The sequence below is a fragment of the Spermophilus citellus genome (assembly GCF_964194105.1).
Source record: "Spermophilus citellus genome assembly, chromosome: 14".
NCBI classification, from domain to species: domain Eukaryota; kingdom Metazoa; phylum Chordata; class Mammalia; order Rodentia; family Sciuridae; genus Spermophilus; species Spermophilus citellus.
Window position 1 is genome coordinate 69,188,393 of NC_138194.1, and position 27,789 is coordinate 69,216,181.

General features: G+C 43.6%; 1 pseudogene across 1 annotated transcript; it reads right to left on the bottom strand.

Moving 5' to 3' along the window:
- Window positions 1–10,718: 10,718 nt before the first annotated feature.
- Window positions 10,719–24,266, bottom strand: LOC308633504 (small ribosomal subunit protein eS6-like; annotated as a pseudogene). Its single transcript has 5 exons — window positions 24,086–24,266; window positions 15,032–15,367; window positions 14,611–14,995; window positions 13,275–13,408; window positions 10,719–10,858 (listed from the first exon to the last, which is right to left on the bottom strand). The product of its transcript is annotated as a small ribosomal subunit protein eS6-like (transcript).
- Window positions 24,267–27,789: the final 3,523 nt, after the last annotated feature.

Sequence of the window (27,789 nt, forward strand, 5' to 3'; positions counted from 1 at the left end):
TACCATGTGTGTGAGTTCCCTAGACAACAAACTAAATCAAATTAAAATATAGGGCTCATGTGGATAAAATTTATTTTGGGGAAAAAAACCACATTATTTTTGGGAAAAAAGGTAATGATATCAAATAGGAAAATGTAATCCATTATTCAAGGCTTTGTTGTTGAAGCAGAAATGGTTGAACATACAAATGGATTAAAATAGAGAGTTTAAAAATAGTTATCTCTATATGGTAGTTCACTTTATAGCAAAGGTAGCACTTTCAATCAGTGGGCAAAATAATGAACTATTTAAATAAATATCAAGCTTTGCTAAGAGCCACAGCCAAGTAATATGATGCATGGCATTTTTGGTTGAAAGGTGACGCCAGCTAGCCATTGAGATGATATGATTATGTTAAGATTTGCATTCATATGGATATTGGACTCCTGCTGTTCACCTCAGCCTGCTACAGGACTCCTGGAGAGTTCCCATTGGTTGGGGAAGTGCAGTAGGAGGGAATTTCGGGGGAGGAACTTTGCCGCGTGAGTGGATTGGCAATCTTCCTGGGCGCGTACTGGGCATTGGCGGCAGTTTCAAAAAATAAAGTTTGTTCCTGCTTGAGTGGCTCCTGATTTTGTGCCCAGCCAGACTGTGGCAAAGCTTCCTCTGTTTCCTCTCTGTAAAGTGGCTGGTGGCTTCAGAGGATTCTTAGAAGGGTTATGAAATATTATTTGGTCCTAAAAAGGAAGGGATTTCTGAAACTTGCTATATACAACGTGGATGAACCTTGAAGCTATTAGGCCAAGTGAAATAAGCCAATCACAAAAAGGTAAATATTGTATGATTCCAGTCCTGTGAAGTACTGACAGTAGTCAGATTCATAGATAAAGAAGTAGAAATGGTTACTGGTGTTTATTAGGGTTGGGACAGGGCAAATAGGAAACTTGTGTTGGTTATTTGTTTTTGATTTTTGCTTTGGCACCAGGGATTGAAACCAGGAGCACTTACCACTGAGTCACATCCCCAGCCACTTTTATGATTTATTTTGATAGACAGGGTCTCACTAAGTTGCTGAGACTGGTTTTTTAAAAAAATATTTTTTTAGTTGTGGATGGATACAATACCTTTATTTTATATTTATGTGGTGCTGAGAATCAAACAAAGTGCCTTCCACATCCAAGGTGAGCCCTCTATCACTGAACTACAACTCCAGCCCCTGAGACTGGCTTTTGAACTCCGGATCCTCTTGCCTCAGCCTCCCAAGTTACTAGGATAGCAGGCATGTGCCAGCGTGGCTGGTGGAACGAGTGTTTAATGGGTACACAGTTTCAGTTTTGCCAAGTGAAGAGAGTTCTGGGTGTTAATGGGGTGATGGCTACACAACAGTGATTGTCCTTCATGACACTGAACGTACACTTAAAAATGATGAAAATGGGGGCTGGGGCTAGGGCTCAGGGGTAGTGAGCTCGCCTAGCGTGCATGAGGCACTGGGTTCCAGCCTCAGCACCACATAAAAATAAAATAAAGATATTGTGTCCACCTAAAGCTAAAAAAATAAAATTTAAAAAAATGATGAAAATGGTTTAAAAATAGTAAAATTGTATAATTTTAAAAAACCTTATGATATATATTACTTATAATTCTATTGTAATTCTATGCTATTGGAAGATTGCAACAAGTCCAGAATGTCCTGTGTGGCCTCGCATTTCTTTTTTATTTGTTTTTACTCCTGTTTGTTTTTTATTTTTAATCCTCTGAAGTGACTGTGAACAGGGCAGGGATGGAATGCCCAGGTGTGCAGGTAGGTTTCATGATGGGTAATGCCTATATCGTTTTTCTTCAATACTTTCCCAGGAAGTCTCCAATTGTTCTTTTTAGAGTGAGGGTGGGTGAGGGGGAGTGTAAGAAGTTGTCACTTTGAACACTGTTTGGGTTGCCTCCCCAAAGAAGCCAGCCGGCCAGGGCTGTGGGTGTTGGTGATGAAAACGGTTGTGGGTGGGTGGGTCCATGGGCAGCAGCCTCAGGCCTCCGCTCAGCAAGGCCAGGACATGTACATTAGCAAGTGGGGCAGGGGAAGGGGGAAACATGACTGCTCTTTTTGTGTCACTTCTTTGTATTTTGCCCGTTTATCAGTTTTTCCTTGGGACGCCAAGTTTCTTTGTCAGGGTCTCTGGTTATGGATGAAGTGCAGAAAGGTAGGCATCTTCATGTCACCTCAACCACACATGTGGGACTGAGCCTGTCTTACTCCCCTGGCTTCCCTCTCTCTCCCTACCAAGTGTGGCTTCCCAGCTCCAAGTGGCTGAGCCTTCTGGCCCTGGCCAACCCACAGAAGAGGGCCCCATCCGACCTCCTGCCTCTAGACAGAGCTCTCCAAGGCTCTCTGGCCCCATGTGTCCCAGGACTCAAGGAATTTTCTGGACTGGAGGATTTCCATAGTGCTTCAGTGCTCTGAGAATCTGAGAGTTGTCACCTGTCTTAATTCTTGGTGGGCTGAGTGGATACACAATGAGTTAAAATAGTAACTACCTTGGCATCTTTTCTGCCACTAAATGACATTCTCAGCTCTCAGCAGGGAGTTGAACTGAACCCAAAGTAGGAAACTGATATTTTAATTTGAATTGAAACTGAACTCAAATAACAATATTGTTCTCTCTTTGAAGCTTGAATTAGATCTGACCTGGACGAAATCCAGAAAATTTCTTACCCTATTTCTTCTCTCTAAAAACAACCCACAGGACCAAACTCAGATCTTTCTGTATTCTGAAACTGCTTTTTGTTTTGTTACATTTTCCCACCTGAGTAGAGTAATACGTCAAATAACTTTAAAAAAAAATCTTCATGTTATCAAGATAGAAGCTTGACCTCTGAAATGCAGATTTTTACCTTTGCCATTGAAAGAATAATAAAAATGAGTCTGTGAGTTTTGAGGATTATTTTTTTTAATTAGAAAATTTTAAGAAATTTATATGAAATTGATCTGAAGCTCCACATTGTGTGTTCATTTTTTGTGTCTTTTGGTTAAAGTAATAAACTCAAGCAAATACACAGAACTTTTAAAACTTTGGTGATCATCATATTCCCATATTTGTGTTGCAGGGTCTTAAATGAGTATGAGTAGGGTGGAAATAAATGTAGACTCCATGTGTCAAATGCAGTCATCTCAAGACCTGGGACATCTAGAATACAGCTGGTGGGCTGGGGATGTAGCTCAGTGGTAGAGTGTTTGCCTACAATACAGCTGGAGCTCAGGTTCTCCTTGTTGAGTGAATGAATTCAGGGGGAGGTCCTTCAACTACCTTCAATTCAAGGATATACCTGCTTCTATTACATTATTGACCCTTGGTGTTGATTTCAAATATTTTCTCGGCTCAAACTTTTTGGATTTCTAGACTTGTCTGTGGAAATCAATCCCGTCGGCTCCACCCCGTCTCTCTCTCTCTCAGCACTGAAACACACTTTCCCCATTTCTGGTAGACATCATATTAATCATTTCTCATTTTCTTCCTGACTTGTCAATTCATCACCAGTCTGCATGTATATGGCTTCTCTGAATGTTTGATCTCCACTATGATCTTTTCTTTCTTCACTAGAAGTTTCCATGTTGGTATTTTTTAGTTGGAATCATGTACTTTTTCAGAGTCGAAAGGGACTATGTATGATCTAAGAAATTGATTTTGCTGTTCTTTAGACGCCTAAATATTTCTAGCTCTCACATTTTGATTCAAAGTTTGAATTGGTAGATTTGTTCTATTTGTTTCTTCCTATTTTGTTTATGGTTAGCACTAGTGTCTTCCCCTGTATCATAATTGGTGCATTTTCCCCAGACTGCACGTGGGAACTCTAAATAGCAGTGAACAAGAAAAGAAGAAATTATTCCCATATCCTACCCCATCCCCTGATGAACCTGTAGTCTTCAATTTACCCCTTTTGACTTTGCTCCCATTCGTTTTTATTTTATTGAGTTTGATTTTTTGGTCCTGGGGATTGAACCCAGGGGCACTTTACCACTGAGCCACATCCCCAGCCCTTTTTATTTTCGATAGTGAGACAGGGTCTCATTAAGTTGCTTAGGACCTTGCTAAGTTGCTGAAGTTTGCCCCAAACTTGAGATTCTCTTGCCTCAGCCTCCAGAGTTGCTGGAATTACAAGTGTGTGTCATGGTGCACAGGACCATCCATTCCTTTTTCCTACAGCAGTATCTCTCTATTTCTGTGTCTGACCTTTCCAAGCTCAGTTCCAATGATTAATGCTGCCTTAAAATTCATTCTCATAAGATTCTACCTGTATTCTCTATGGGGAAAGCCCAGGGGGATAAACCTCTGGACAATCCTGGCACAGCACTGTGTCCCCATCTATTTTCCTTTGGAACACTACTTTTCACCCATTGCATCTTTAGCACAGAGCAAGTTTGTGAAGCAGCACCTCTGAGAGTTTTCATCAATGACAGATATCTGTCAACTGAGGTGACTGACCCTTAACCAAAGCTGAGCATGTGATCAGAGCTTAGCAAAAGGGAATCTTGTCCTGTGAAAATTAGATCTCAAGCCATGTGACAGAAGGACCCTGAAACTCTCTGAATGTTTATGTTGACTCTTAATCTCCAAAGTGATAGAATCAGGAGGGCCTTTAAGAAGTGACTAGGTCTCCTGAATGGGATTAGTGCCCTCATAAAAGGGCCTAAAGGAGTGTGCTTGCACCTTCTGCCATGTGAGGACATGTAGAATGCATCATTTATGAAGAACAGACCCCCATTAACCCTACCGACACCTTGATCTTAAACTTCCTGCCTCCATAATTGTGAGCAATGAAATTCTGTCACTCATAAGTCACCCATTTTAAGGTATTTTGTTACAGCAGCCTGAATGGACTAAGATAACTCCCAATGGCAAAGCAAGTTCATCCTGAAGGGCAGGACCGCCCATTAATTCCTGTCCCTGTATCTCTGGAGCTGCCCTAGTTCCTGTCCTTGCTGAGGGCTCTTCCTGTGATTCTGGGGCTACTGTGTGGCCTTTAATCTACTTCTGGTCTTCAGTTATCCAGAGCTCATTTTCCTGGTTTGCAACCAAAAATCTCCTAGTGATAGAAGTGTTTGCAATTATTTGATGTCTTCCTGTTTCTTCACTGTGCTTCATCCACTCCTCTTTTCTGCTGCCACATATCAGTGCTCCATAGATACTCCACAGATGTGGCTCCTCAAATATTGGGCACCAGATTGTTGGGCTCTGAAGTCCACTTTGCCAGCCTCCTTTCAAATACCTGAGCATCCACCTGTGCTTCTCTTGATTCCATTTTCTTTGCAAGTTCAGTTGATATTAATTTTTCTATCACTTTGGGATGACAGGGCACATTTTACTGCCTTTTGGAGAACAGCTGAAACTCTACCATTATTTATTTACTTAAACAGAAACCAGCTAAACCAGAATGAGATTGGTCTATCAGAATCCCTTCCACCTGGCCTCCCTCTGACAGCAGGTGACCTTTGGGTGAAGTTGGCACACTTGGCTAGAGATAGGATTCCCAATTGGGTGACATTTTCAGCATACAGCAAGTCTTTGTGAGGCGGTATCTCTGAGAGTTTTTATCTCTCCGCCTTCTTCTTCCCTCCTTCCTCCCTCTCTCCATTTTCCAGTCTCTATATCTGCCTCTCAGGGCTAATATGGTTCTGCTGACCCTCATTAGTCATCTATCTTTGGAAGACTGAGGTTTCCCTCCTCAGGGCAGTGACTCTGGGGAAAGCTCAGAGGGAGTCCCTGAGTCAGGATGAATACAGACAGTCCTTCCCCTTGGCTCTTAGCTGGGGTTGTAGGCTTGATGGCCTTAAGCACCCACCCTGAATCATCAGTTGGTCTGGAATCAGAGCAGAGCATAACAGTTATACATGTCCTTCTGGAGGGTACCCTCTGGGTCTTTTTCCTCTTTCCATCTTGGCTGATGGAATCAATTAATTGTTGATTGGAGTATGGCAGAACATACACACTGCTTGATTTTAACCTCTCACCAGCACCAGGACACAGTATCATCAAAGCAAAGTGGAAAAGGGAGGATTCCAGGAGCTTCCTGAGGAGGAAGGTTTCCTAGTATGTGACCTCTTACTGTCAGCCTGGGCTCTGAGTGTGAAATCCAGTTCTGCAACTTAACTGTAAATTTAGGCAAATTGCTTGTGTGTTGTGAGCCTCATCTACAAAGAGGTGATAATGTTAGTATCTACTTCATAGGATTTTTTTATGATGATTAACTGAGAAAAACTTAACAAGTGCCCAGCCTGGAGACTGGCACATGGTAAAAGTGCAATAAATATAAGCTATTGTTACGGGTAGTAAAACCATCATTAATTACGGGTAGTAAAACCATCATTAACTCGTCTCTGGGGGAAGAGCAATCTGTGTGCATTCGGCCAGCATTGAGACCTTCTGGAAACAAAGGCTGCAGGAGTACTTCCCTCCTGAGAGGTCAGAACTGGAGATCACAGTGGACTCCTTAAATGGCAATAAAAGCCAGCATAAGACAGATCAAAGCCATTGCACAAGCCATGAGATTTAGAACTCACCCCAGGGAGAAAAAAAAAGGAGAGTGTGAACTCTTAAGTTTTGGGGTAGAACATATTCATACCTGCTACACCCCTATGTTTGTCCTGGTAGAACTGAAGCAGAGCTGCAGAACCATTTGACATATGGAGCAAAGCAACTCACCTCCAACCCCCCACTCCATCCTTCACTAGCACCCTTCTCTCCTGGAGGGAAGAAAGAAAGTGTGGTTGGAAGAGTGGCAGGTGCTGCTGGAAAAGGTCTATGATCCCTGACTTCCTCTGTGGATGGCTTCTGTTGGTGGCATTGGAGCAGGAGGCTGGCCCAGGGGTACCTGGGGGTGACTGGCTTGCCAGCAGAACATAGGTGTTATGCTTGGATGTGGTCTGACCCCACCAAAATGCATGTTGAAATTTCATGTCAACATAGCAGTGTTGGGAAGTGATGCCTTTAAGGAGGATTTACTATCTTTCTTGTAAAACTGGATCCGTTCCCTGGAGAGTGGGCTGTCATAAAGTGGGTCAGCTCCTTTGTCCTCTCCCTCTATTCCACACGCTCCCACTCACCACTCTCCCACATGCTTCTGCCATGTGATGCTCTCTCCATTGAACGACACAGCATGAGGCCCTTGCAAGATGTGGCCACCCGGTCCTGAACTGCTCTGCCTCCAGAACTGTTGAGCTAAATAAACTTCTATTAATTATTCAGTCTCAAGTTATTTTGTTACAGCAACAAAAACAACAGTAAAGCAGGTGAATACAACAGGGCAGCTGGATGAGCTGATGCTTGAGAGGCAAGTGGAATGGAAATGGAGGAGGTAGATTCCCTAGATATTCCTAAGTAAAAATTATAGGAGATTCACAGAGTGGGGAAAGTTGGAGAGATGGGATTTTGGATCCAGATGGTGGAGAATGATGATGTAGGAGGAGGAATGGCCTGAGGGTGGGAGGACTGGTGAGCTTAAGTGCTATTGGGATGTCCAAGTGGGAATATCAGGTATACTACTGGAAATGGGGTCATAGGTCTAGAGTGGTGCTTCCCAACTTTTGGATTCAAAATTATTTTACACTTTTCAAAGATATTGAGTACCCGAAGAACTTTTGATCGAATGGGTTTTTAATCTGTCAATGTTCATTGTATTAGACATTAGAACTAAAACACAAACTATTTTTACATTTGCATAAAAGTAACTATCCTAAATAAATATTACACTTGAACATAAATAACATGAAATTTTCTGAAAAAGAATTTAGTGATCAGTTTTACGAGTCTCTTTAATATCTGGTTTAACAAAAAAGCTTGATTCTCTGAGCTGGTTTTACATTCAGTTTGCTATGAAGTATATTGTTTTAGTTGAAGTTTATGAAGAAAACAGATGCACACAGAGAGGTGCTTGGACAAGGGATGACCTTACAGTGACCTCCATGAGGGATCTTAGAGCCACACTCTAGAACTGTTGGTCTAGAAAGAGGTCATGGCTTTAGATAAATGTTTTGGAGTAATCTATTCAAAGATGATAATTGTGATTTGAGAGTAGAAGAACTCTGGGAGAAGAAAGAAAGCAAATGCGGAGAGCCAAGATCTCTGAGCTTTGGGCACACTTATCCAGTGGATCTTCATTGTTCGTGAATTCTCTACATGCAAATTTCCCTAGTTGCTAAAATTTATTTGTAACCCCCAAACTAATTCTGGTGGCACACTTTGGTGGCCCTTTACAGTAGGTGAAAATTCTTAGCTACCTGATGTGCACATTTTCAGCTAGATCTGCTGGGGATCAGAAAAATAGTTCAAAATGAAGGCCTCGTAGGCAAAACGTTTCTCTCTGACCTTCTGTCCTCCTGTCTCTCACCCTCACTTTCCCCTGAGGCAAGTCATAAAAACTAGAATTCCTTTTCCCCAAAGCAGGTCACAAAAACCATAGCCCCTTTGCCCCAAGGTCAGCCATAATACCTAAAAATATCACTTCAGCATTTTCCTCATCTTTCTGGATAACAACTGGCCATAAAAAATGTAAGACCCTCATTCCAGAGGGGTCCTGACTCATACCTGGAAGGAAGAAATGCTACAACTGAGAAGCCAAGAAGAATCTGGAGAGACCGAGTTGGGGTTCCCCACCTGTCTGTTTCCATCAGCTCAGACCCTTTCTGCCTATATTTCCATGGGGCTGCCCCTGCCGCACAGAGCCTGCCCCCCAAAAAATGCATGCTTCCCCCTGGATCTTCGTCAGACTCCTTTAGTCTGAATTGTCCCATGTCACGTGAACTATGATCAGATACAGTCATTATGCTTTCCTCTTCTTACAGGTCTTTGGTATAGGGGTGCCAGCTGTGACACTTTATGATGGAAAAGAAGGGGGTTACCCCTTTTCTACCCCAAAGGTCCAACAAGGTGCAGCTCTGACTTTCTGGTTCATCTCTCAGGATGTAATCAAGTCTGTTTTCACTAGTCTGTTGAGTGTTGCTTTTCTTTCTTTTTTTCTTTTTCTTTTTTTTACATTTTTGCTGGCGATTTAAAAACATTTCTGTTTAAGTGGTCCCCAAGCATGGTGCTGAAGAACTGTAAAGAGTTCCTAAGCACAAGAAGACTGTGATACACCCTACAGCATCTAATAGATGTGTTAGGAAACTTACAGTGCTGTTGGCTGTGAGTTCAGTGTTAATCAATATTTATTAAATAAAGTGTCTTTAAACAGAAACACACAGAAAACAAAGTTATGTATTGATCGCTTGGCAAAAATGTGACCAGGGGCTCATACACTTATATATCCCACATGAGCTCGATTCCCCTATGAACTCAGGATTTGCTAATTCAGTATTTAAGGCAATGTCATGAGCAAAACTACTTTTAATAAAGACTGTTCTTGGAGGAGGGAAGAGGAACAGAAATCAGTGAAGGGTGGAACACAAGGGAAAAGAGGGTAGGGGTCCACTTGTCAGACAGAGAAAGCAAAGAGAAGCTGCTGAGCCTCTTCCTTCTCCACACCACCCAGAGGAGGCTCTGTCACCCCCTTTCCCCCCTGGACAGGTTTTTCCTAGACTTTTGCCATCTCTATGATAAGTCATGCCTAAAGGCTGGTCCCAGCTGTGTAGGTGCTCCTTCCAGGGAATGAAACCAGGGTAAGGCTGCCCTCCTCTAAGAACCGGAAGGGAGACATAGAAATATGGTGGCAAATGGCAAAGATGAGCTTATTGAAAGAGGAGTGTTCCAAGGCTTTTGCATTCTCTAAGGACAGGAGCTCTTCACTTTCTCAGAGGTAGGCGGAAAGATGAAATTTGTCTGCAAAGGTGTTCGGGGTTACAACACAGACTCTCTTAGCCAAGAATTGTTAGAAGGCAAACACCTTTCCATTAACTCCAAGCCGAATATGGCTGCATATTATGATCGGAGCCTTTTTTGTTTTTATGGTAATTTGATGCAAGGTGAGCTCCGTCAGTCTCCACACTCTGTGGACTGCATAGCCACAGCACGCTTCCACCACCGGGTGACCACAAACTTAAATTGCAAGGCCTGCTTCTTAGACCTGGGAAACGTCCTTTACCTTATTGGTGAAACCTGGAATGAAGTTAGCAAACAGTTGCTAACTCATTTTTAAGTACAAATAATGTTTGATCATTCTAGCTCAACCCACAGGGATTGCTGTCTTCTCGGGATCAGTGCGCATTTTTGGTGTTTTCCACCCAAACCTGGAAGGCACTGAGCTGCTTTTGACTTGAGGATGGGTGCTGAGTGGAAGTCAAACAACTGCTGGTCAGCAGGGAGGGCCTAGAAGGTCTCCCCCTCCTGGCTCCCCAGAGACTTTCAAATCAGGCCTCACAGGCCCAAAGCTGCAGCTCCGCTAGCCTCAGCTAGTTTTCTCCAAAGACAGAGCTTGGTTTTGCTCCATTGCTGAGATCTAAAAAGCCAAGAAAGACTTTGAAGTAAATATCCTCCTTCCTCAGGACCCTAAAATTCCTGCATTGGTAATTAATTTTATTTCCTGAGTGTTCACTTTGAAAAAGTGGTCATCCATTGTGAGGGTGAGCTGTTAAGCCATTAACACTTCAATGTGAATGACCTCGCCATCTTGGCCACTTTCCTCAGGTGGGACTCAGAGTTCCTAGAAGGTCTTGGAGGGGTGGGATTCAGGCAAGGGCCCACCATGGAGGAGACGGCCTCGCTGTGTTCTTTATGTTACCTTGCTGTGTTCTTTATGTTACCCTGGGGCCAACAGGGTCAGGCAGCCACTGGTAAGAGGCTGCATGCAGTAACCCGGGCCTGCAGGAACGTGGAAAAAACCCTGGTGGCCACCTGACACAGGAAGTCACCGGTGACTGCACAGGTGTAAGGACTCATAATTTGGTTTCTGTCTTTTCCTGAAAAAAGGAAAAAGAATGAGGATAATGACTGGCATTTTCATCTGACAGGACTTAAGGGAACTGAATTGGGGCTGCTCCGTGGAGAGGGGGCATGTGCACTCCACTAAGCCACAGTCCCCAGAAGACCCACTCGCCTCACGTATGTTCCTGGCCTGGCTTCTAAAACCATCTGAGGTTGTGATCTGAGGTTATGACTCTACTTTCAAACACTAATGAGAACAATTGAAACCATGATAAAAGTGATGAAAATATCAGTGACAGTTATTTAATGTTTCTACAAACCAGATACTGTGCTAGCAATATCTCCACAGATTATGTCTCTAATTCTCACCAAACAAGGGTGTCTATATCCCCATATTAGAGATAAGAAAACCAAGTGACAAGCAGTAGTTCTTTTTAAAATTTTAAAAAAAATTGTCAATGGACCTTTATTTATTTGTATGTGGTGCTGAGAATCGAACCCAGTGCCTCACACATACTGGACAAGCACTCTACCACTGAGCTACAACCCCAGCCCAAGCAGTAGTTCTTTTTTTTTTTTTCTGTACTAGGAATTAAACCCAGGGGCACTTAACCATTGAGTCACATCCCCAGCCCTTTTTATTATTATTTTTTTAAATTTTAAGACAGGGTCTCACTAAGTTGCTGCGGCTGGCTTTGAACTCATGATCCTTCTACCTCAGTCTCCAGAGCTGCTGGGATTACAAACGTGTGCCAATGCACTGGCTACAAGTGGGAGTTTTATAGTCACATGCTTATTTTCATATTTATGTTAGAATATTGCTATGAGGGTAGCTGGCACACATATCCACGGGAGACACAGCTCTGAGTCAAACAAAGGTTTATTGACAGAGACCATCTGCTAGGCTGCCCTTCTGCAACGTGCAGCAGCCTGCAGGTAAAAACTTCTTAACTATATAGTCATGTACAATGAAGTAGTTAAAAAAAACCCATCTGGTCCTGTGATTGTTACTTGATGCCTTTGTGTGGTTTTGGTAGTTAGGGACTCTTTGGGGGTGGGCCTAGTGAGAAGGTCATGCTTGGGTGCTGATTTTCAAAATGAAGGTGCTGATTTTCAAAATGGAGTTACTTTGGTCTAAGGACCTAACACTTGCCATGGTAGACTTTCTTGGGTATTTTCTACCCCCAGTTATTGCCATTAGATCAAGCCCACTTTTTTCCATCCTGCTTCTGCATCGTGGTCCAGCCTTCACCAAGCTTGAGCATAAACATATAACCAATTTCCTCGTTTCTTTAGGTCTTCATTTCTGGAGGTTCCTGTGTCACCTAAAACATTAAATAAATTCACATTTTTCTCCTGTTAATCAGCTTTTTTTTTTAGGTTGTAGTCGGGCACAATAACTTTATTTTATTTACTTTTTTTTTTAATGTGGTGCTGAGGATCAAACCCAGTGCCTCACATGTGCCAGGCAAGTGCTCTACCACTGAGCCCCAGCCCCAGCCCCATTAATCAGTCTTTTGTGATAGGCTGGCTCAGCCATGAACCCAAGATGCGAAGAAAAGATATTTCTTTTCTCCTATGTCCCCATCCTCCCAAAAGTTTTCAGTATTGTATTGGTCAAGAACCAACTGGGAGAAAAAAACCCCACATGGTAATCTGTATAGGGAAAGTTTAAGTATAAAAAAATTATAAAATGGAGCAGGATGTGGTGACATACACCTGCAATCCCAGCAACTCAGGAGGCTAAGGCAGGAGCATAGCAAATTTGAGGCGGGTCTGGGCAACATAGAGAGACCCTGCCTCACACAACACACACACACACACACACACACACACAAAGGCTGGGGATGTAGATCAGAGGAAAAGCGCTCCTGCGTTTAATCCCCAGTAAAATCCCCCCAACCCCAAATAAATTACAATATGGAATTACTGTAGTCATCCTACAGTAGGATCTTGGGAGAAAGAGAACCCTAAAGAATCCTCTAGAGGTGAGCAAAGACACTCAGGAAGGAGCATCCCTCCCTAAGACTGGGGTGGCAGAGAGATTTGCTGGGTTACTGCAGGGTAGAGCCAGCCAAGTCACCGGACAAGCCAGGACACTGCTCCAGGGTTTATAAAGTGGAAAACTTGGGCTCGGGGTGTAGCTCAGCGGTAGAGCGCTTGCATGCGTGAGGCACTGGGTTTGATCCTCGGCACCACATAAAAATAAATAAAATAAAGATATTGTGTCCATCTACAACTAAAAAATATATAGTTAAAAAAAGATTATATTAAAATATATTTTTTAAATGTATTTAAAAGAAAAAAAAAGAAAGTGGAAAACCTTGGCCAGGACTAGAAAGCAGGATCACCTCTCTGGAGAGCCGGTGACACAGGCTGAGAAACCAACCACAGGGATCTAGGAGGTGCCACGGGAACTCCATAGGACTCAATGTCACCCACTGCCCTCACCAGCCATGCTTCCCACTTTGCTGGCAACCAAACCGCAGGAGCAACAGGCAGCAAAGCCCTGGAGGCGCAGGAGAGCCCCTCCTGCTGCAGCGTCCCTCCAGTGCCCTCTACTGGGCAAAGCCTTTAACATCATGCTAGAGCCAAAGGAAAAACATTCCAAGAACCCAGATCCATTTTCATCAGACAATATGTTGTGAATTTGGAGCAATCTGAAGAGGCAGCATATTGATAATTGCACAAAAATTTGCTTCAGATTGTATTAATGTTATGAATAACTGAGTCATTAGTATACTTCTCCATCCCTACTTAACTGCTTCTTTTCTCTTGTGCTGAAAACTGACCTTGTTATTTTTGTTTCTTTAATCACTGTCAATCTCCAAACTCTCCTTTAGATTTGGAGATTCACTCCCCCACCCCAAAACATACATAGGACAGCAGTAGTCTCAGTTCTAATTCTGGCAACATTCAGTGCCAACGTCCAAATTAGGTCAGAGTGGCAGCCGAGTCCATGGTCATCCGTTTGAGGTCATCATTTTGCATCTTCAGCAAGTGATAAAAAATGGCTCCACAGTGGCCTGGGGCCAATTTACAATTCACAGAGGCCACTGGGGCCTTTTTTCTGCCCTTTCCTTTCCTCCCCCTAAAGGTGATGTCACAGGGGCTATGTGCACTCTGTCAAACACTGCTCTCCTGACTTTTGTCCTACATGTTAATTGTTTTCAATCAACACAATTTCGATAAGGTTGACAGACACCAGCACACTGAAATGACAAGGAGAACAATCATGACCGTTCAGACCCCAGCCACCAACTTTTGAAAAAATCCCTTGACCTTTTCTGAATTTCTCCATGAACCATTCTTTAAAAAAAAAAAAAAAAAAAAAAACAACTAAACTTCAAACTTCCTAAGTATTATCATTCCAGATAAATTATGTCTTAATAAGTTGTATTGATTTTCTCTTTTAATTACTAGCATCACAGCTGAAAAGCATTCCTCAAAAAAGTATATGATTTCAACTATTATAAAATTCATATAATTTCCTTTTTTCTTTCTTTTTGGAGGTCTGATCTTATTATCTGTTACAATTAAAAATTTTTATTTTGGGAGGGGAGTATAGGGGATTGAATTCAGGGTCACTTGGCCACTGAGCCACATCTCCAGCCTTATTTTGAATTTTATTTAGAATCAGGGTCTCACTGAGTTGCTTAGCGCCTCCCTTTTGCTGAGGCTGGCTTTGAACTTGAGATCCTCCTGCCTCAGCCTCCTGAGGCACTGGGATTACAGGTGTGTGCCACTGCACCTGGCTAAAAATTCTTAGTTTTGACTGGACTCAAACTTAAAAGTGGAAGTGCTCAGCGAGGACAGCCTGTGTCTCTTGGAGATCTGTTCCTGGCATTTTTCTTAGGCTTCTTTCCTTCTCTTGGTCAAAATTTCAGCATATTCTGCCACATCTTCCTTATTCTTCTTAGTACGCTATTTTTCTTCAGAGCAATACACCAGCATCTGTGTTGCAGGACACATGGGGTAATGAGATGCTGAATCTTCAATTGATCCTGAGTTTCTTGCCTTCCTTGTTTAAGGATTTCTGACAACATAATGGCAGATGTCATTGTCTTAAGAGAGATTGAAAATTTGCAGATTTTACTAGCTCTTTTGGGTCCCAGGCAATGAAGCACAATAGTATCCATAAGTCCAGGAATATCCTTTCTCTCTCTCTCTCTCTCTCTCTCTCTCCCCCCCCCTCATTATTTTTTTACAATAACCAAGTTAAGGAATGCTCAGATTGGTAAGCACAATGCAACCCCAAATAGATTTGTTCTTTCTCTCTACAGTTCTCCGTCTGTAACAGCAGTGTCCCTTACGTAGTAGCAGGCGAACACAGCAATGGGTCAAGACACACTGCTTCTTGCAAAAACCTTGTGTGTTGTTCCTGCCCCTGATTTGGACCACAGAACCCTTCCATTCTTCACCCAGAGCATCAGCAGCAATTTCTGTGGCCATATGCTTCTCTTAAAAAGTATGAAGTTTTCATTCATCATCCACTTCAATGAGTTTCTGGCAGTCAGTGGTTAGGAAGGAAATATTCAGTGTCACTCAGAATTCATATAATTTCAACAAAACAAAACCCTATAGCCAGGCTGACTGTTTCTAATACTTAGGATCTCGATCTCGATCTCTCTCTCTCTCTCTCTCTCTCTCTCTCTCTCTCTCTCTCGTACTTAGGATTGAACCCAGGGATACTTAACCACTGAACCACATCTACAGCCCCTTTTATATGTTATTTAGAGACAGGGTCTCACTGAGTTGCTTAGGGTCTTGCTAAGTTGCTGAGGCCAGTTTTGATCTTGCCATCCTCCTGCTTCAGCCTCCCAAGTTGCTTACAGGCGTGGACCACCATGCCCGGTGGAGCCCAGAGCAAACATTTTTCACTGGCCTTGTGCAGGATACTGAGTGGCCCTGACTGATGAAGCACATGATTTTAGAGTAGTTTTTTCAAAAATCTAAGTAGATTGCTTTCAAAGGTAGATTTTCTTTGTTTTTTTTTTTTTTTTTACATCTTTTGAGGATCAAATAACTTTAGGATTGAAAGTGTGAAAGCCATAAATATACATTCGAATGAGTAGATTGCAAATTGCTACACAGGAAAGCCGTTCAAACCTGAAATATTAAAGAAACTCACTGTTTCCTTAAGAAAGGGAGGGGGGGTGAAGGAATTTGGCTTCAGTTAGTATTTATTGAATGAATGGATTTTCCAGATAGACCCCCCCAAAAAAAGTTTTCTACAACTAGTATAGAAAGGGAAGGAATAAAATGAGTTGCAAAAGGCCAATGTTCAGATGATGGCAAATCCAGGGCTCTAGGCTTTCATTAGAGGCTTAAGTACTTGGGCTACTTGAAGTTGTATTTAAAGAAAAAGAAAATGGTATCCAAAGTATTTTAAGTGGAGAAAAATAAGTCTGAACTTATCACAATTAGATTCCAGAATGATTAAAACTTGAATGTAAAATAAAACAAATACGTAAAAATGGAAGAACAAAGTGCATGTGCGTGCTTATTAGTCTTGAGTGAGAGAAACCTTGCTATGCTAAACATTTCTGAAGTGGAAAAGCGTCCACAATAAGACTGACACTTCAGGGGCAGGGACAGAGTCTGTTATGTACCCAGATGTTCATTGTAATATTATTTATAACCAGAAACTAATACATGTCCTCAAATAGGAAGGGTGGAACAAGTGCGGCCTACTCTACACTTGCTGTTATGTTGCCATCGTAATTGGAGGGGATCATTGGGGAATATGGTGATAATCAAGACGGGCACATTCTGCCCTCTGGGAGCTGATGTGCTACTGGGGAAGACAGATAATAAGCAAGAAGATATGTAAGACTATTCCAGATGTGGCATGTCACAGAGGACTGTGGTAGAGGATCACAAGTGGGTCAAAGAGGGCTATTCAGAAAGGGCATACGTGGAAGGACTGTCCCAGGAGGTGGCATTTGAAGGGAAACATGACTCATGAGAGGGAGCCAGAAAAATACACAGCCAGGGACGCAGATTCCAGGCATATGGAACAGCAATTTCTAAGTCTGCTGCGGGAGGGACGGGATGGAAGGTATGTGACTGGAGCAGGGAGCCAGGAGGAAACTGGAACTCCAAGGAGCGGGAAAGTGAGCGAGGCCAAACCTCAAGGCCTCGTGGGCTGTGGGTGGAACTTGGATTGTGTTCTCAGAGCAGAATGCTCCGGAGCGGATGGAGAGGAGTGTCTCTTGGTCTAGGAGTTGCTGAAGGCCTCCAGGACAGGGTGACAGGGACGCCACTTTAATCCATATTCAGTAAACAAGTCTGACATAGAGTGATGTCAACTCTATGATTTCTAATATAGGAAAAAATGACTAGGAAACCAAGTTTGCAGGAGAACAATAAAAAGGTGACAGTGATTGCTTCCAGGTCGTAGGATCACATATGATTTCTACTTATTTCTGGTATGCTTTTCTGTATCTTATTGTATAAAACACTAGAGGCCATCAGAACCTGAATTTGTATCAGTCACAGTACTTAGTTGCAGAATTCCCTCTTTCTACCTTGAGTTGAGGGTGATTTTTTCCTGGGTGTTAGGATTGAGATTCCAGGACTACAGAGAGCAAGCCTGGATGCCCTACAGCTGGGAGCAACTTGGCTGGACCATTTCCTAAGCCCATCCCAGACCATCCAGTTTGCCACAGGCACTACCCCACCTCTGCGCCTCTAGGGTGCCGATTCTACCATGGGAAGCCCATGTGCCAGGCACCCAGACAAACTCCCTGAGCTCCCTCAGAAGGAGCAGACATAGATCCTCCCATGAAGGCCTCGTGGCCCAACTGGGAAGATGAACAGAGACCTAACTGTCTAAGAGCCATCGCACGCTCAAAGGTACAGAAGAGGGACACACCCACCCACACCTGCAGGTATCAGCACAGCTTCTGAAGGAGGAGGATCTAGGCCCAGGGATGACCTCAGGATATGAAAAAAGTCATTCTGGGCAGAGGGAGGCAGAGACGGGGAACAGAGACAGAGGTACAGACGGCTGGAGCGGGTGGAGTAGCTCCTTGTTTCCAGGACAGTCCCACCAGCACTCTTGGCTTGAAATCTCCAAACTGAAGCGTCCCACGGTTCTGTTCCTCTGACAGGAGGACTGCAACCAGTGAGCTTCCTCAAAGTCCTCAGGCCTCCCCACCCATCTCTCCTGGCAAGTCACATATTGGTCCTAAGGTCCTCCTCCTCTCTTCTTAGCCTGGGTGTTACTGAGTTCCCAGAGTCAGTATGTCCCACACTGAGGCCAGCCCTTGTCCCAGGACGTCTCCTTCCCATATCCTTTTTGGTGAAAGAAGAGGGCTGGTGGCCATACCCTGGAGCCTAAGTATGACATTTCTCCATGTCCCCTCCCACCCCATGTGTTCCTCTTGGCAGACCTCCTCGCTGCCTCTCGCTCCCCACCCTGCCTTTGGCTGCACACCTATCTCCTCTCTTTATGAAGCCCCTGAGAGGTGGATGCAGTTTCACACGGGCCTACTGAGACACCTGGGCCATGTCTTGGGAGAAGGAGGAGCAGATCCCAGAGCAGAGGACAGCAATGCTATTGCAGCAACAAGAGGCCCGCTGCGAGGGCTCTTCTCCCAGGATGAGGAACAGTCCCATCAGCTGTCTAAGGTTCAAACAGCCTCACGAGACCTCTTCCCAAGAGCAGCCTCCCACCATCCTTCTCAAGGACCCAAAGGCAGCAAAGAGATTTGAGGATGTATGCCCAGGACCTAGCTGCTGGGCACAGCTGGGAGAAACCAGTCAGGTCCTCTCGTGCCCTCCAATGCAGTCCTCTGACCACATGCTCCTCTTCCCCGCCTCCATGCTGCTCCAGCCAGGCATCCACTCCACTGGCCGTGCTGGGTGCAGCTTCCAGGACCAGCACTGGCCGCTGCAACTTCTCCCACATACAGGGACTCACCTAGTGCAGCGTGGCTCAGAGGTGTCTACTGTCATATCCAATTAAAAAAAATAATAATTTTTGTTCTTTTAGTTCTACATGACAGTAGAGTGTAATGTGACTAAGTTACACAAACATGGAGTACATCTTATTCTAATTAGGATCCCAGGTGTACATGATGTAGAGATTCACTGTGGTATGTACATAAATGCACATAGGAAAGTTATGTCAGAATCATTCCACTATCTATCCCCTTCCCTTCCCTTCCCTTCCCTTCATTCCCCTTTGTCTAATCTACTCAACTTCTATTCTTCCCCTCCTTAGCTTGTTGTGTGTTAGCATCCACATATGAAAGAAAACTTCCGGCCTTTGGTTTTTTGGAATTGGCTTATTTTGCTTAGCATGAGAGTCTCCAGATACATCCATTTTCTGGCAAATGTCGTAAAGTCATTTTTTATGGCTGAGTAATACTCTATTGTGTATATGTACCACATTTTCTTTATCTAGTCATCTGTTGAAGGGCATCTAGTTTGGTTCCATACCTTAGCTATTATGAATTGAGCTGCTATAAACATTGATGTGACTGCATCACTGTAGTATGCTGATTTTTAAGTCATTTGGGTATATGACAAAGAGTGGAATAACTGGGTCAAATGGTGATCCCATTCCAAGTTTTCTGAGGAATCTCCATACTGCTTTCCAGAGCAGTTGCACCAATTTGCAGTCCTACCAGCACTGTACCCTTTCCCCCACATCCTTGTCAACATTTATTGTTACTTGTATTCTTTTTTTTTAAGAGAGAGAGAGAGAGAGAGAGAGAGAATTTTTAATATTTATTTTTTAGTTCTCGGCGGACACAACATCTTTGTTGGTATGTGGTGCTGAGGATCGAACCCGGTTCGCACGCATGCCAGGCGAGCACACTACCGCTTGAGCCACATCCCCAGCCCTGTTACTTGTATTCTTGATCATCACATCCAATTTAAAAGAGAAACCAAGGCTCCCAAGGGACAAGGACCTTGCCCACGGTCACACCCAAGGCTTAGAACCTATATCAGCTGGGTCTCTGAAGCCAGCTCCGAGCAGCAGACCATTTCCCAAGGGGACAGTCTGATCCCATACAGAGATGGGTGGTGGTGAACCAGCCTGGGGTTGGGGCCATGGACCAGCAGGGGCAGAATAAATTCCGCAGAAGAACAGAATCTGGAAGGGTGAAGGGTGCTGTCAGCTGGTAGAGAGAGGAGCAGCTGTTCCTGATGGAGGTCCAGCCTGTGCCCAGCTCTGGAGGTGGAACCCAGCCCCAGAAGTCTGCTCTGTGGTGGCAGCAGGAGCAGCAGGGGTGAGACTGGAAGACCCATCCTCTTGTGTGGAAGTCCTGGCCTCCCTGCCAGGCCTTCTGCCTGACCTGGGCCTTGGCGGCTCTGCCTCCCAGTACCTATCTGCCCTCCTTCTGCTGCCCCCCAGGCTCAGTCGCAGAGCTGTCTCTCTCATCTAGTGCTTCCACTTTGTCTTGTCTTGGCTCAGACACCACAGATTGCTGCCTACTGAAGAAGTATAGTTACAGCATATCTGTACAAGTTAAGAAAAATTAAAAATTGGCAGATTTAACCATATGGAAAGACAAAGGTTTCCATACAACCTGTTATATATGTGCTCCTCCAATTCATGTGTTGAAGCCTGAATGCCCAATGTGAGGGAATTTAAAGATGGGGCCTTTGAGAGGTCACGAGGGTTGGATGAGGTCATGAGGCCCTCATGATAGGATCAGTGTCCTCATAAGATGAGACACCAGAGGGCTCCCTCTCTCTCCCCACCACTGAGATGCAGTGAGATGGCCGACATCTGCAAGCCAGAGAAGCCTCCGCAGAGACCTAGCATGCTGGGACCCTGATCTGGGATGTCCAGCCCCTGGAACTGTGGGGAAACAAAGACCTGTTGCTTTAGCATGGAATCTAAGGTGTCTTATGGGCAGCTAGAGCAGATTAATATACAGTCTAGGGGAAGTTTAAAGACCTGAAATGTGTGTGTGTGTGTGTGGGGGGGAATTCTCAACATATGTAAGAGGTAAAGTGTTCATAATATTAAAAATTTTATAAAGAAACCAGCTAAAAAAGTACAAATATCTCAATTAAAAAATGAACAAAGAACAAAGAGAGACAATTTATGAAAGAGCTATAAATTGTCAATAAACCTAACACATTCTCTATCATTCTGTGATAGAACAATGGATCCCAGGTCTGTCCAGGTCCTAATTCCCAGGGCTATCTTACATGGCAGAAGGGACTTTACAGAGGTGGTGACGTTAAGGATGTTGAGATGGGGAGGTGATCCTGGGTTATCCATTGGGTCCAGTGTGATCACAGGGGTCCTTGTGAGTGACAGAAGGAGGCTAAGGAATCTGGTTTGAGAAGAGATGTGATGATGGAAGCGAAAGTTTGAGGGATGTCTCTGAAGATGGAGAAAGGGCCCTGAGTCCTGGAAGGCAGGTGCCTTCAATAAACTGGAAAAGGCAAGGAAATAGCCTCTCCCAGAGCTTCTAGAAGGGAATGCAACCCTGCTGGCTCATTGATTTCAGCCTGTGGGACCCATTCTGACCTCCAGACCTGTAAAATAATACGTGGTATTGTTTTAAGCCACCAACTCAGTAGTAATTTGTACAACAACAAAAGGAAACTAAGGCAATGTCAGTCAAGAAAATATAAATGAAAAGAATGGCATTTATGCCATTAGATCAGCATAAATGAAGGGTGTACGTACAGATGCTTTTGGTAAAAAATATAAATTTGTATGCCTTCCTGGCGGGTGCCAATTAGTAGTATCTATGAAATCTTTAAACATGCATGCTTTTTGAGCTAACAAGATTATTTTTTACTACCTCCCAAAGCACTGATTGCCAATTGCATTTCTAGTGGAACTCTTCCACTAGAAGAGAGGGATGTGAGACTATAATCACTAAAGCCATGTTAGGAGCTGGAGCTGATACCTGGCTTCACTTTGCCCCTACAGAAACTTCCAGGGCCTTTTCAGGGTTCCAAGGATCACACTTTGAGAACCACTATTCCAGAGGAATAAGTGGTCGAACAAACAAAAAACTATACAAGGATGTTTAACACAACATTATTATACAACATTATACAACAATTATACATTATTTCCAGTTGAAAAAAAAAATAGAACCCACCTAGCCTCTCAAAAAGGAGACTTCTGAAAAACTACTCAGCATCACTAATCATCAGGGAAATGCAAATTTAAACCACAATGAGATATGAGACTTGTATAGAAAAGACTTGATAGGAGGCCTAGATAGGAGGGGTCCCCCAAAAGCTCATGTGTGAGACAATGCAGGAAGGTTTAGAGGTGAAATGATTGGCTTGTGAGAGTCTGAACCTAAGAGTGCATTAATCCCTGATAGGTGACTGTAGACAGGTAGGCTGTGGCTGGAGGAGGTGGGTCACTGGGGGCATGACCTTAGATTTTATATTTGTCCTTGATAACAGGAGACCTCCCTTTCCCTGCTCCCTGGCGCCAGGTTCCCAGCTGCTCTCCTCTGCGACACACCTCTGCCATGATGTTCTGCCTCATCTTGGGCCCAGAGGCATGGGGCTAGCTGTCTATTTAACTGAGACTTCTGAAATCCTGAGCCCACAGATAAACTTTTCTTCTTGTAATCATTCTTATCAGGTCTTTTTGGTCACACTAGCAAAAAAATAAAACACAGCATTAACAGTGACCATCACTGGGTGGTGGAATTAAGATGATCTTTACTTTCTTTTTTATACCTTTATATATTTTCTGTGTTTAGAAAAATAAATATGTATTACTTCTATAATAAGAAAAAGGAAGCTAGTTAAACCCTAAATAATGAATGAAAAACAAATGAATAAATGGTTATATTGTGAGAGAGCATTGGGGGAGAGAAAAGAAGTTAGCTGATGGAGTGAGACGTAAACCTATCTTATGTGACAAAGTTTGAACAAACATTAGTGCCAGATACCTTCCCTTGGCATCTCTAACTCTATTCTCCCTTTTCCTTCTGACTCTGGGCCTGGGGCAGCTGAACTGCCTGAGCCTGTCAGCCACACTTTTGCCCTCTGATTGGGTTCTGGCAGAGATGAGAGAGTGGGGGAATGTGATGGGTTAGTCCCCAAGCTCCCCCACTGTGTCCCTGCCAAGATTGTACTACCGCCTGCAGTGTCCTCCCAGCTCCTACTCAGCAGCACTCCTCTCTGGGTTCCCTCCCCTCCCCTTGGTCTAGTGGTGAAAGTTTCCTGCTCTGGCCAGCCCCAGGGTACTGGAGGATCCCTTGTTAGTTTCTATAAATTCCACCCATAACTTTGTAAACTAGCCATTTTGATTCTATCATCTGTTTCCAGCTGGGATCCTAATACACAAGTCCTGTGTGCGTGTGTTTACTATGAAGTGTGTTTACTATGAAGGAGTGCTTTTCTTCAAAGTATGTTAGAATGTAATTTAAAAGTCCTCCCTCCTTTTCCTTTGTTGCTAGGGATCAAACCCAGAGGAGCATTACTACTGAGCTACATTGGCAGTTCTTTTTGTTTTTTTATTTCGAGACAGGGTCTTGCTAAGTTGCTCAGGCTGGTCTCAAATTTGCAATCCTCCTACCTCAGCCTCCTGAGTCCCTGGGATCACAGGTGTGTACTACTGCACTTGGCATTAGTGGTCCTATTTTAAAAAATGGGTACATACCAGGTGTGTGTCATATATCTCAGTCCATAAATACAAGCACTAAAAAAATTTTTTTTTGAATAATGTTCTGTGGTCTGACTTAATTCAGTTGTGCATTTCCATTCCACTGGGGAGGCAAATCTTAGTAAGTCCCTTAGTCTGGGACTTACTCCCCTACCTATCCAGTTCCATGGCTAAGAAACTCCCAGTGTTGAGGCACAGACGGGCAGTATGTCATCTGGTCACATCGTCTTCTTTTGGTGGGATCGTAAGGCATCTGCAACCCCCACATGGTGCTGGCAGAAGTGGAAACTGGGATAGCTTCTTTGGAAAGATTTTCAGAATCTATCAAAGTTGAACAAACATCCTCTATGATCTAGCAAGTCCACCCCTAATTATATCTCCTAGGAAATGAATATGTACATACAAAAGAAGAATGTCTAACAATATTATTCTTAACAGCTCAATTCTAGAAACAACTCAGAGTCCACTAAGATAAACTAATGTATTCACATTATGGAATTTTGTACACCAATAGTAATGAACTACTCTTTTTGATAATGAACTGTTTTCACATGCAACAGCAAGGGTGGATCCATGAACATAATGTGAAGCAAAAGAAGACAAACACAACAGGATGTGTATTGGATAATTCCACTCATAAACTTACCAAAGAGTAAAAGCTCATCTTCAGCATCAGAAGTCAGGGGAGTGGTGAACAGTAGGGAGATTGGAAGGGTAACCACTCGGAGGGACTCAGGGAGGGGCTGAAAATTCTTGAACTTGAACTGATCATGGGTCACATAGGTGGCTTCAGGTGTGATGGCGTCACACTGTACTATTTGTGTCATCGGAAATTCTCCGAAGCTAAGTTATAGACTAATTTAAAAAAAAAAACACAGAGACTTGTAGACTTGTGTCCTAAGTCCCATATATCCCCTAAACTTGTTTTAAACTCAAAAGCCAGTAGAGACACTCCTTTTTCCTGTGCTGTCACTTTTCATCCTTAAAGTATTTGCCCCAAATAGCCCCCAACTGATAAGAGCAAAAAGAAAAGAAAATGGAGCAGTGGTGGGAGGAACTCTGGTTAATGAAAGAATATTGTCCTGTACAATGAATATTATCTATCTATCTATCTATATCTATATAAATATATAAACATGTATAAATATATATTCACATGTAAGACCAATTTGTAATATTTATGAAATTGGTGACAAAGTTAATTACATCACAAAGGTTCCACATCAGGGCAGGTGAATGTGTAGAGGAGGTGATACAGTCATTCAATATGGATTTATCTCTATTGTACATTGTACACAGTTGTGTGCATTTAAAACTTTGGGGAGAAATAGGATTAAGGCTGGCTTATGATGTGCTTTTTATTAAAAACAACATTGTACTCCTAAACATGAAAAACTTGTGAATTCATTTCCTTCCTTCCTTCCTTTTCTCTTTTAGTACTGGGGATTAAACCCAGAGTGCTTAACCACAGAGCCACATCCCCAGACCTTTGTAAATTTATTTATTTAGAGACAGGGTCTCTGAGTTGCTTAGCATCTCGTTTTTGCTGAGGCTGGCTTTGAACTTGTGATCCTCCTGCCTCAGCCTGCAGGGATTACAGGCCTGCGCCGCAGCGCCTGGCTGTGCGCATTCATTTCCTATCAAAGTAATTTAACCCAAAGCCTTCCAATATGGGTATGTACAAAGTTTCATAATTTAAATCTTTTTCAGTCCTTATTTTTGGAGTGTATCAGCTAGGACTGCAGATATAATTTTCTGCCACTAGATGGCTCTGAGCCTCACAGTGGCGCGGCAATGAGGGTTTTGTCTATTTATACAGATGGATCACCGACCCTCCTGCTACAGTTTCATAATACGCTTATATAATGCTGGCCTCTCGGTTGCAATTCATCACTCAGAAGACCGGCAGGGGGACTTCAAGGACGCGATGCCCCAACACAAGGTTGGAAGTGTTGAGAGAAGTGTCTGTCCTTGTGTGACCGAGCAGAGCCCCACCCCTCTGGAATTTGTCCCTGGAGATGCTAGTGAGCCTGGAAAACAAAGAGCTAGATGCCTGAAGCAGGAGACCAGCGGGATGCGCAGACCAAGTCATCCTTACAATTTGGAACCAGCAGAGGAGCCAGTGGCCAAGGAATACCTCTGTCCCGCATTTCTGCCCTGGCTGCAGGCGCCGCTTAAAACATCCAAGGTCCTATCCGCCCCGCCAGGTCCCCAGGGACCACCAACACATCTGCGGAACTCTCCGCACTCCTGGAGCCTGTGGCCAGGGCCTCCCATCAGTTTGTTGGCTACGGTGCTGTTCTAGAGGCACAACAGCTCTTGTAGCCCGCACAGCACGTTGCGCTCAGCAGGTGCATGTAAAGCATCTGATGAAACCCATGTGGGCGGATGGAAAGCTGTTTATCTGAAAGACTGGTGAAATAGCCACCAAGGTTTGGTTCTTAAAAAAAAAAAAAAAAAAAGCTCATATTCTCCAATAACAGAAATTGCTTCTAATGAATAGCAAGGGGTGGCCATCTGGAGGCTGAGGTACTCGGCTCCTTAAATCCTGCCCATTTTAGTGGAAGGGTTAAGTTTGTGAACTCTGGAGTAAGACTGTGTGGGTTAAACCCCCGTATCTCTTAGCTGTGTGATGATGGGCAAGTGATTAATCTTTCCCCACCTCAGTTTGGCATCAGTAAAATGGGAACAATATTATTACTATTTCATGGGTTTGTTGTGAACATTAAATAATACTCAGCATGCTTGGAGCAGCTCCTAGGCTTGGTAGGAGTTCAGTGGTGACTAAGAGTCAGGGTCCAAGCAGAATGCCTCCAGCCGGAACCCTCTGTGTAACTTGGACAAGTTACCTAAACTCTCTAGGCCTCGATTTCTTCATCTGAAAGGTGGGGATAATAATATTTATCTCATTAAGTTGGTATGAAAATCGGCAAGATTGGGAGTTATCAACACATATTAGCTACTGTTGTCACTCAGGACACGCAGTAAGTAGCCTTGGGTAGCCCTGGGTAGCTTGGGTATCAATCATTATATTAACTTCCAAATACACTTGGCTCTCCATATCCACGGGTTCTGCATTTGCAGATTCAACCCATCATGAATTGAAAATGTAGTGAGGCCTGTGATGGTTGTGTCTGTATAAAACATATGCAGATTTTTTTCCTTGTCATCAGTCCCTAAACAATACAGTATAACAAGTACTTACATAACATCTTTTTTTTTCTTTTTTTTTAAAGAGAGAGTGAGAGAGGAGAGAGAGAGAGAGAGAGAGAGAGAATTTTTTTTTTTTTTTTAAATATTAACCCATTCAACCAGGGGATGACGCACTTACCCCACCAAGCGCCTGGCATTCTTGAGTCAGTGTGCACCTGCCTCCTCCCCCAACTGACCCTGCTAACAAGAAGCCAGTGACAACCCTACCAAGGGTCTTGCAGCATTCTGCACTGGGAGCTTTGACAGAGGGCTTCTTTCTTTCTTTTTTTTTTAAGAAAGAGAATTTTAATATTTATTTTTTAGTTTTCGGCGGACACAACATCTTTTGTTTGTATGTGGTGCTGAGGATCGAACCCGGGCCTCACGCATGCCAGGTGAGCGCGCTACCGCCTGAGCCACATCCCCAGCCCCGAGAGAGAGAATTTTTAATATTTATTTTTTAGTTCTCGGTGGACACATCTTTGTTGGTATGTGGTGCTGAGGATCGAACCCGGGCCGCACGCATGTCAGGTGAGCGCGCTACCGCTTGAGCCACATCCCCAGCCCCTTACATAACATCTTGAAAGGGTAAAGTTTCTAAGCTGGAAAGCTTGAATTAAAATGTAAAAGATTAGGTATTATTAAGTTCCTCTGTTACACCCAGAACCTGAAATTCCTGAGATAGTTAAAACAACGCCCTACTGGCCATTTAGCCTAGGGCCCTGTGCAGTTTGTCACAGGGCCCGAACCAATCAGTTTGAATGTGTACCTCGCTTAGAAGTGACCAATCACCCCCGCCCGACCTGTTCCCACCAATGAATGTGCTAATCACGTCTCAGAGTTGTTGTTCAATTTTCCCGTGCCTCATGATGATTTGTTCTGATGTATGCAAAGCCCCCGGCCCTCCCCAAAAAGTGTACTTAAGCTCTGCTCGACCTCTGCTCTGGGCTCTGGGCCGCTCTCCCTTCCTGAGTGAGCCTTGAGCCTCAGCGCGCTGAATTAGGATCCTCTTCAATAAACTCCCTCCTGCCCATTGCATGAAGCTGGTCTCTTGTGGTCTCTTTCTCCAACGATTCGCTGGATCCTTACAATCTGCACTGTATTCTGTATTAAAAGTAATCTAGAGATGATTTAAAGTATGTGGGAAGATGTGTATAG